Genomic DNA, 11,117 nt, shown 5'->3' with positions numbered 1-11,117 from the left:
TAATATAAAATTGTGCTGCGGGAGATAGAGTTGGAAGAAGAAATGTTTATGGGAAGGAGAAAAGAGAGAAGGCAAAAAGAAATAAATAAATGAAGAATTCGTCTGAGGAAGATAAAGAAATGAGAAAAAGTATAGAAAAAGAGTTTGTACTTCTTCCTCCTGCAGCTGCTGGGTCCAGTTGGTGACTTAACATTCATGATTTAGAGGCTTTTTTTGTTTACCTCCCACTATCCCAGGCTGCTCCAAGCTCTATCCAGCCTGGCCTTGGACACTTCCAGGGGTCCTGGGGCAGCCACAGCTTCTCTGGGCACCCTGTGCCAGGGCCTGCCCACCCTCACAGGGAGGAATTTCTTCTTTTAGCAGAGTTGGGTCCATGGTCACATCCATTCCTGGACCCCAAGAGCTGGAAGCCAGCCAGGGTTGATCAGAGACTCCAACCTTCTCCTGCTTCCTCACTTGAAATTGCTACCTGCCACCTCAGGAGCTGCTGAAATATCTTTTCCACACCTTCCCTGAGCTCCCCACCCTCAGAAGCCTCCTTGGATTTCCAATTTAACTCCTCCAGGGAGAGTGTGCCTGGAAGGAAGAAGCATAAGCTTACTAAATGAATCTCTTAATCACTGTCATTTTAGTCCTAAAAAACCTAGCAAAAACAAAGGTATAATTTCTGCAGACAAATGGAAGTCCAGCAGTGAATTTCCCCTTTGGATCACATCCCTCTGGAGAAATCTTTCTTGATGAGCTGATTTTTTACATGTATAAAGCACATTTTCTTTGATATTTTCAACACTCAGCAAGGTGAAAATGCTGGTCAAAGATGGTTTCTTTCTATGCAGGGAGAAAAGCAGTGTGTGTCCAAGCTTTGAAGTCTTCTTGACTAAACATAAGTACAGCGTTCTCAGGAGGAGCTGAGCTCAGGTTGTCCTGGTGGATCAGGCTTTTAAGACTGAGAGGACTTTTGTGGTCCTGATGGTGTTAAAGTTGTCCCATGTTCCCACCTGGTCAAAATTATGGCGCAGCCAATATGAAATATCATAGTTAAATGAATCTGAATTAATAAAGTGTGGTTTATTCTGCATGTTAAAGGGTCATATCACACTCAGGGGACATGAGACAGAAGGAACCCACCTTTCTCCTCACTTTGGAGCTCACAGCATTTAACATTGTTGAAATTTGGCCAGGTGGCCCTGTGCCCCCCTGATGAATGAACTGCCTGGGGTCAGTCTGGGATTTTGGACAAACTGGCATAGATATTGTCTCCTTGCAGCTAATTGTCCTGGGACAAATCTTGCTATGAGGAAATAGCTCTGCCTACAAAAGAAATAGGTGATTTGTGAGGGAAAGGCTGCAATGAAACAGCAGAGAGCTCAACAGTGCAGTGAGTGACCTGCAAATAGAGGAGGAAATGCAGGCACTGAAAGCTGAGCCCCACCTTGCATCCATGCAGTGGGCTCCCCACACCAGGGGGATGTTCTCCCAGATTTGTGCAACAAAAGGAATGCAAAGAAGCCCCACCATCCTCTGCTTCCTCCCCCAGCTGGATTAAAATTGTGCATTCAGAAAGCGAGCCGGGATGGATTGCATGTAATAAATTCTGTTTGAAAGCTGGAAGGTTTGCAGCTAGCAGAGGAGGGAAGCTCTGGGACAGCCTTCAGCAAGAGGAGTGGGTGGCAGGCAGCAGCCTGATGGGTTTTATGATGAAGCTTGATCAGCTTTCGAGTGGGTTTGCGTGGAGCAGTTGCCCAAGATAGCAGGGACTGGATGCTGTGACCTTTGAGGGCCCTTTCCATCACATGTTCCCTGAAATTCCAATGAAATCGTGGGCTACAACAGGCGTAGTTCAGTATTTTTCTGTTTCATGGAAGGTGCTTTAGTTTACACCAGCTGAGAATTGCCCTAGTGTGGCCAAAGCCAAGGCTGGGAACCTTTAATCCTTGACACGTGTGACAACACCTCAGTCCTCTCAGCCCCCACCTGGCTTCCTGATAATACCAACAATGGCTTTATTCTGCAGGGCCTTTTTCTATTGTAGAGATGTTAGCAATGGCCTATCTGGTGCCACATTCAAATAGATATTTCTCCCTTTGTCTGGCAATAAAAGATACCTTGAAAGAGCAAGGATGGTGGTGAGAGTGTCAGGTGGGGTCACGAGGCACAGGCATGCCACAAAAGGGAACAAAATAACAATGAGAAAATACCTCAAAATACTTTCCAGATATAGCAGGCTAATTAATGCAGCTATTGTTTGGTCACTGGCTGAACCTCCTTTTCCTGTGCTTGGAAATGACTGCTGGGGAATTAGAAGGAACTTGACTTTGTTTCTCAGCTTTAGCCCTAACAACCTGCTTTGATGGAGAAATGTGTATGAAATCAGGTGGCTGATACTCAGCATGGGGACTCTGGGTTGTGTCAGAACCAACCAGCACAACATGAACGTGGGATGCAGAGTACTGACAATGTAATTCCTATTTTATATATCTATATCTCTCTATATATATAGATATATCTCCCAGAGGGACAGTGTGCCCCCAGTCAAAGTGCTGGATGGACTACAAACAGAACAAAAAAGGCAACCACAGAACCTTACAATTCAACCAAGTCATGGCACAGAAAAAAGTAATTCCACAAAAAAATGTTGGGCAAATAAACGCAAATACTTATTTCCTTGGAGGATGATAACTCACAGAAAGGCAAAATACATTGAGTAAATTAGAAAGAATTTACAAAGCAAAATTAGCCTGACAAACCTGTGGCTAGAAGTCAATCAGGGCAGTGCCCAGGTTCAGTGTCACTTCCCTGGGGACGATGCTGAGCACGGACAGTGATTCAGTGGGGATGCATCAGCCTGGATAAAAAAACGCTCTCCCAGCCCACAGCTCACCAGCCCACAGCTGTGCCCATGTGTACCCATCCATTTCTGGTCAGAGAACAACACTGCCTTTGTAGAACGTGCTGTTAAGCTTTGTAGGACTTCCAGCTTTGTGGGGCTCTTTTCCCAGTTTCTGTGGTCAGCCAAAATGGCATCTGTTGTGCTGCTGCTCCTCTGCAGACTGTCAGAGATCTGCTGTGCGTGCACTGCTGGTTGACACAGGCAGTGCTGGACTCATCCCTGGGCATTTCGGGATATAAAAAGAAGGATCTAGTTGAATAAGAGCATAAAACAAATTTGTCCAAGCTGCACAGGAAAACAAGCCCAGTTGTACATTTTTGTGATTAATTTATCCTACAGGCAACAGAAACATTCATGTTTTTTCTTGCTACCCGTAACACTGAAAAGCACTTTTGTATTTGACATGGGATCAGCATCAAGATGTCCTTCCACCTTCCACTCTGAATCCCAGAATCACACAATGGTTTGGGTTGGAAGAAACCTTGGAGATCATTTCATTCCCAGCCCCTGCCATGGGCAGGGACCCCTCCCACTAGCCCAGGTTGCTCCAAGCCCCATCCAACCTGGCCTTGGACACTTCTAGGGATGGGGCAGCCACAGCTTCTCTGGGAGATCTGTTCTGGGACCACACTGCCCTCACAGGGCAGAATTCCTTCTTATTGTCCAATCTAACCCTCCGAAGGGTCAGGTTAGAATAGGGAATGTGTCAGGTCAGGGCTCTGTGGTCCCTGACTGTATCCCTGGAGGAGGGAATGGTGTCCCTGGACAGATGTCCTGCTCCTGCCAGCACACCCAGGAGCACATTTTCTGTGCAGCTGCTGAGGAAAGCCTTAGAAGAGCTGTCTAAAGCTGCACTTTTAAGAAACCTCAGCAGCTGCCCAAGGACAGGAGTTCACTTAATTGCTGTATCAGTGCATTCAGAGCTCCTCACTATCTCACCATCGCCCCAGCTGAACACGTATTATCCATTTGTCCTTGGAAGCAGGGATTACAGCACTCCTGTGCCACATGAACCATGCACAGCTCTTTTCCTCCTGCTCCCCCCAAAGATCTCATCCCCCTGCCTTTCCCCCAGTCACGACAGAGCTCCTTCTGTTCCATTTAGAACATTTGCACTCGTTTGTTTTCCGTCAGGCAGGCTTCAAGGCACTGCATCCAGTGACCTCTGGCAAAGGGATGGGAATAGCACACACTTTTATCCTGGCACCAGGCAGCAGCAGTGACAAATGGTTTGCTTTTCTGCCTGACACTGGGGGTTCTGTGTAGGGAAAGGGGGTTTGTTAGCCTGGACTTATGCATCTGAAATATGCTGTGTAAACTCTCTCCTCTGATGTTATTTAAAATATGTATTTGGCCTTGTCTCTTGCAGCCTTGACGTGCAGTGAGTTGTGCCCAAATGGATGGAAACTTCTGCTTGGAAATAAACTTGTTATCATGATATGCTGGGATTTTTACTTTTTTTTTTTTTTAATTTAACAGCTAAATATAAATGTTCAGTTGTGTATGGATGTTATGTTAGGGAAAGAACAGCACATACATCCACACTTTCCAGCACAAAAATATCCAGCCATTTACCAGAGAAAAGAGATTAGGAGGTGTGCACAGCCACAAACATTTCTCCAAGCCTAGGGGAACATTTTGGAAAGAAAGTACTGTTCCCACTTCTCCCCTTCTAGAGTGAGCAGAAATAGCCCAGCAGATGGGGGATTCTGGGTGATTCTTGGCAGCACAAAGTGATAATAGCATTGAATTTGGTTTCACTGTGTTTTGCCAGCACTGCCTTGCCCTGCAGCTCAACCCCTTCCTTGGGCACATCCACCTTTGGGAGTGGCCAGCAGGGTGGCAGAGGAAATAAAGTGGAGATAATTTGTGTGGAATTCAAAATACTGACCCTCTCTGCACAGCCTGTAAGGCCTGCTGATAAAAGCACTAACAGGTGGCTCCTGTTGTCATTGTTATACTCATCACCAATTTAAAAATCAAGGAAAGGTTATAATACTTGAGGTCTTTTCCTCAAGAGCCTGCACAGCCATTTCCAAGAGGACACGTGTGCATGTGAATATTCATTTTCTACCCTGGCTGGGCTTCTTGCTGTGGTTCTGAGGATGCTCACAGTGCCCAGCTCAGCTTGGTGCACTATCACCACACCATTTGCATTGTTCCCATGCTGCTGCTGTGTCCTGACCTCAAAGGGTCGGGCTCAATGCAGCCTCCTCAGTAAAACTCCATTTGTGTTCCCTCCTCCGCTCTCTTTTTTCCGTGGCTGATGTTATCTCCTGTTATCTTAATTACATGCTTTAAGGGTGCCTGCTGCACAGATCATTGATGGAGTTTGATGTTTGTTAATATCACATTGCATTATGAGAATCTGGTACATTAAGAGCTTGGTGTCTTTCCAAATTATTCTGAAGATATAAAAAAAGCCTTAATAAGCAGCCCACTTTAACTAATACAGACTAATAAGTTGGGAAGGCAGAGGGTGAGTTTGGGAACGTGTTTATTTGAAGGGTTTTAAGAAAATGATTTAAAGAGCCCTTGCACAAGACTTGCTGTTCAAGGTCAGGGTTTATTGTCAGGATTTGGATTAGTGCTGCTGGGGACAGCAGACACCAATTTGTGGTCATATTAAGTCAACCTCCCCACTTGTATTTAATTTTCCCAAAACAGCAATTTGTCTTTAAATATGAACACTTATCTAAATCAGATACAGATGGTTGTTTTTATCAAATGAATGCTGTTTTATCACTTTAAAAGCTTTTGTTCTTAGTCAAGTGAAGGCAGTGGGCAGCACTCCCTTGTTTTTGAAAGAAGAGCATATGCTTTTTAATTTGAAATGTAGCACTAATAGCATTATCCACAGGGGTATAGGCTGTGCTATTGTGGATTGTGGATAATGCATTTATGCTCAAATATCCTTTATTCCCTCTTGAGTGAAAGAATTTAACAGCATATTGTATTATCATGCCATGGAGAATATAGTTTACTCCAAAAGTGAAATTTTTGACAGTATTAACTCTTCTTATAAGTCTCTGTTGAAAAAAAAACAACTTAACTTATCATGAACAACCAAAAAACGCTGTTGAGGGGAGATCTGGAGATGAGACAGACAAAAGCCAGACACAGTTTCAAAAGCTGTCAGGCACATCCTTCTTTTGCCTTTCTCAGTCCCTGCTCCCTTCTCATCAGAAGTTGGTGCTCGTGCCACAGCAGAGCCACACAGGGGGATGCAGCAGAATGGGGAGAAACAGCCTTGGGATGCACAAACAGCCCACTTGTGACTTCCTGAGGCAAGCTCCTTTTCCCCAGGGCTGGAAGACAAATGGTTTAATAACCCAGAATGCTGTGCTCTTTGCTTCAGCAAAGTTGACTCTCTGCATTCAGCCTCACTCACAGGTGTCCCCCACAACCTCCTGGGAAAATGCTGAACAAACAGAGATCGCGGCTCGGGCGCCCAGGGCTGGCCTCGCATTGTTTGCTTTTTATTCTAAGGCTTATCTTGCTGTGTCATATGGTTAAAAACTGGAGCCTTGCCTCCAAGATAGCAGTGGGAAGGCAAGAAAAGCTTGTGTGCATTTGTCTTCAGGTCAGTTCTATAAAGGAATATACTGATGCAGCCCTCAACAAAAATGCATGGGAGAAGCGATGAGCAAGAGAAAGCAGGATCAAGTCTTAACTTTGTTCCCATCATGTGGTTTTCTGGAATTGAAAAGGCTGGGGACTGCTCTCATGCTCTTTCACCAGAGGACTGGCTGTGCTCCAGTATTTATGTGAAGTGCTGGACTGGATCCTTCCACTCAGAGACAGGGAGTGTAACCACAGCTCAGCTGGAGGGACATTTGGATAACAAAACCAGGTCTTGCACCCTGTTCCCACCTGCCCCAGGACCTTGGGATGTCCTGGTTAGGTCAGGGACATTGAGCCAAACCTGTTAGAGCCATCAATATAGAATGAGGTGACAAAGGGTGAGAAGCTCAATGAAATGAAGACATCAAGGGGCACAATGTCCAAGTGGGGCAGCAAAAGAGGTTTTTGAAATGAAGCTGGACACTTGAGTGTCCGCCTACTGCTTTGTAGGAGGAAGCACAGCAGGAATTCCTGTTGTGTCCCTGGAGGATTTAGCTTCAACCTGCCTGTTGGGCATCAGTTCCTTCAGAGCTGGCTAGGACAAGACAGGAGGTCCATCCTCCACGTGCAGGGTCACAGAGCAGCAGTGCTCTGCTGTCCATCCCAGTGCTTATTGTGAAGCACAGAAATATTTGGGTTTCTTCAGCCAAGGGAGGATTAATTTTACCCAGTTTTAGTCCTGTAGATGTTGAAATGTCTAAGCAAGTGATCCAGCCCTCTTGTACAGGCTGTGAGGAGAACAGGAGGGATCTCCAGAGCATGAGTCACCTCTTCTAATGTGCAGTGTCTGAAGTGGGTGGGATGAGTCATTCTCCAAAGGTAACAGTCTCTTTCTGGCTTAAGTGACTAGTTAAACTGAAAGCCTGACTTCGTGGTGGCAGAAGTTAGCCATCCTCAGTGTCACCAGCATTTGTCTCAAGTTATTTCCACAATTAGAGAGAGGTGAGGTGGCTTCCTTCTCACTTAATAGCACTTCAAAAGACTGTTTTGTGCTTTCTCCTGGAATCTGCACATCTTTGCCCTTCAAAAATGGTGCTGAAACAGTTTGCTCAAGTTTCATGGAGTCAGAGAAATTAAAGGCTGTTGGAAACAGAAAGTCACTTGACCCATCCCTAATCCACAGACAGAAAACTGCCGTTCAGTTTTGTTATTCTTAATGTTTTCTTCTTTCAACAATATCTCCCAACAGTCAGTAAGAAAATTTCAGTTGTTTTCAATGGGCTTTGATCCAAGCCTGCAGAGAGAGCAATAGAGGAAATTCAGCTGCAGAGGCAAATCAACAGAGGGGAAAGGTAATGGCATGAGAGAGCTAAAAGACGTAATTGTGAGATGAGGGGAGAAAGGGGAACAAAGAGAGGTGCTTTAAAGGCTGAGCAGAGGAGGAGCACAGAGGCAGAGCTCAGTGGAGAGGAGATCTGGGCACGGAGAGAGGGACAAACTCATACCCTTGAAATACACGTCTCTCCACCACTGCAGCATTGCTTCAATTTGAAAATGCCTAACTGCTCTTCAGTTTAATCATTGCTGCACTTTTGGGTATAAGATGAATAATTAAGCCTGGGAGTAGAATACAGCAAGTGTTAATAGGGCAGAAGGTACTGCAAAGTCCTTATAAAAAGCTGTGCTTGCAGCACGAAGTGGCTGCTGCTCTCTGTGTCCCCAATCACGGAGTGAGGAGCAGCAAAGTACTAAATTAAATGAAGTGCATCTGTATCCATTCTGCTGGACTCCTTTCCCCCTGTGTTTGATACTATTTCTTGCTAAATAATACCCCGTCTCTAGCAAAGGCTGAGCAGTGTAATTGTGAATTGTCCTTCCAAATCCAGCCAGGACAGACATTCTGCACAGCCCTTCCTTCCATGCCTGCACCTGAGGGCTCCCACAGGCACAGCCTTCTCCCTTATGTAACTCCATGTCTAAAGAAACTCTCCGGTGCCTTAAAGAAATAATTCAGTCTGAAGTGGCAGCACTGTGAAATTCATCCTGTCCGAGGAGCTGAAGATTTCTTCCTGTTGCTGCCAGAAGATCAACATGAAGAAGTAAATGCCACTTCACAGTGTGAGAGACAACAATTAAACAAGGTCTGAGAAGACCTCTGGGATGACCCTGCTTGAGCAGGGAGGTTGGGCCAGGTGACTGCACTGTGATCCCTTCCAGCCTGCCCCATTCTGTGAAGACACTGGGCCATGCACACAAGCCAGGAAAAGCTGCCCCTGGGATAAAGTGCAGCCATAAACCCGTGCACAAAGCCAGTGATTGTGGTTTGATGCTCTCTCTGCTCTGCCCTCCATCTGGAGTGCCTCCCTTTCCCTTAGCATCCTCTTCCTCAGCAAAGCAGCAGCTCAAAGGACAGCACGTCACCCAAAACTCACTGAATCCACTGAATTACCCAGGAACAGTGTGCAGGGTGTTTCAGACATTTGGATCACCTAAAATTCACTGAATTACCCAGGGACAGTGTGCAAGGTTATTCAGATATTTGGATCACCCAAAACTCACTGAATTCACAGAATTACCCAGGGACAGTGTGCAGGGTTATTAAGATACTTGGATCACCTAAAATTCACTGAATTCACTGAATTACCCAGGGACAGTGTGCAGGGTGATTCAGATATTTGGATCACCCAAAACTCACTGAATTCACAGAATTACCCAGGGACAGTGTGCAGGGAGTGTTGTTCACTCCTCTGGGAGGTCAGACCAGTGATGCAATGCTCCTCTTTCAGGTCTTCATTTTCCACACACACCCAATTAAACAGAGCTGTGTACATTAATCAAATTAGGTGAGGAGGAAGAAAGGCAGATTGTTATTTTTAAATCCTTGGAAGATGTTTGGGAATGGGAGGTCATAAAAGTAAAGAGGGAGGTCAATAAATAGAAAGGAAGAAATTATTTTTAACCTTTGCAGATAGGGTATTTTTAGAGCAATCACCTGAAAGCTCCCTGAACTACACAGAGCGATAAGCACAGCTCAAACTGGCACTGCAGCCTGGCTCAGACCCACCTTCCCTGGCTTCTTTAAAGTGAATTTTCAGTGTAAGAACTTTTTTCTTCCCCTTTTTCTCCCATCTCCAGTCCTTCCTGCTCTCACTGAGGCACCTCAGAAAGTCTGGTGCTTGTATGGATATTTGAGATCTCCAGAGATTGCTAAGTGGATATTTTTTCTCCTCTTTGATTTTTTTTTCATGCTTTTATTTTATTATTTTTTTTGGTCTCCTGTCCCCTTCACAGGAGGTGGGAGGATGACAAGCTGAGCTCCCCCAGGCCAGCAAGTTGGAAAAGAAACCAGAGGGGCCAGGAGGACAGAGCTTAGGCTGGAACATCACAGATGGGGTGTCACATGTGGGGCAGGAGCAGTGGCTCCATCAGAGGCAGGAGACCCAGGCAGAGCTGCCTGAGGGGCCTGGGTGTGTTTGCCAGTGGTGGGAGAGGGGGACACCACCGGGTTTTTAATTTTCTTTTTGCGCACTCTGCCATACAGCTTCACCAATTATCCATGTCACACCTTGTCAGCAGGAGATGGGATCAATACCTTCATTTTCACAGTCTGGACAACAGTCCAGGCCAATGTAGGTGTAGGAAAAGAGCTTTGGATCAGGATAAACTTAGGACAGGCCTCACAGAGACATTCCTCTCTAAAGCTACAGACAAAAGCCTGGGATGCACCAACTATACTGTGCATAAAACACTTTTTTTGGCTCTCTTCTCTTCTAGAAAGGGCCAGATCTTCAAAATGATTCAGCACAAACCACGCTGTGCCATAACGTGTAAGCTGTGAATTTAAAACAGATCTTTTCAAAGGTAAGGGAAGATGTCCCAGCATCTTCCTCAACCTGAATTAGCATTTTTCCTGCCAGGATGCCAAGCTTTTGAATGTGTCAATATGTTGACACGTTGCCATATTTTGGGGAAAACAATCATTTTTGGAGCCATCCTCCCATCTGCTGTGTGAATTTGATTGTCTTCCTGCATCCTGCTGGCCACTTCACTGAGAGCCACGGTGCCTCTGCCTTCATGGATTTCCAGAGTGAGGGCAAGGAAAAGGAATTTTCTCTCTTTCAGGGGTCAAAGTAAAGCATAGGAGATGCCAAAATATAAATATTTGACTTTGGAACATGAAAAAAAAGAGAAGAGGAATGGCAGCATCATGGGAATAAATCTCTTGGGGTGTCCCGCAGTCTGGATGTACATTTGTATTGCAAAGACAGGAGCTGGGGATGTGGTGTGTAAAGATGTGGGTTTTACAAGAAAATAGAATCAGTTAGGAGACCTCTGGGAAATCACAGAATGTGTGTACACTTTATGGTTTGTGTAAAATTAAATGCTTTTTTTTTTTCCTTCAAGATATTGATCCTTGTTCTTTTATTATTATTTATTATTATCATTTCTTTTCTTTCACTCTCCTTTGATTATCCACGTCCTGGTCTTTCTGGTGCCTTGTTTGAATTGGGCCTCTTTAGGTGAAACTGGCCTATAACTCTCATCTCTTCTCTCTTATGCTCTGAATAATTATAGGTTTCCCAGGAAATCTGGCCTTCAGTAGAAATTTTGTGAAGGTTTTGAAAGATTTTATTAGAAAACACTTGGATCCTGCACAATTATC

Source organism: Camarhynchus parvulus, chromosome 17, assembly GCF_901933205.1.
Source record: "Camarhynchus parvulus chromosome 17, STF_HiC, whole genome shotgun sequence".
Classification (NCBI taxonomy): Eukaryota; Metazoa; Chordata; class Aves; order Passeriformes; family Thraupidae; genus Camarhynchus; species Camarhynchus parvulus.
Note: the sequence above shows the minus strand (reverse complement) of the source record.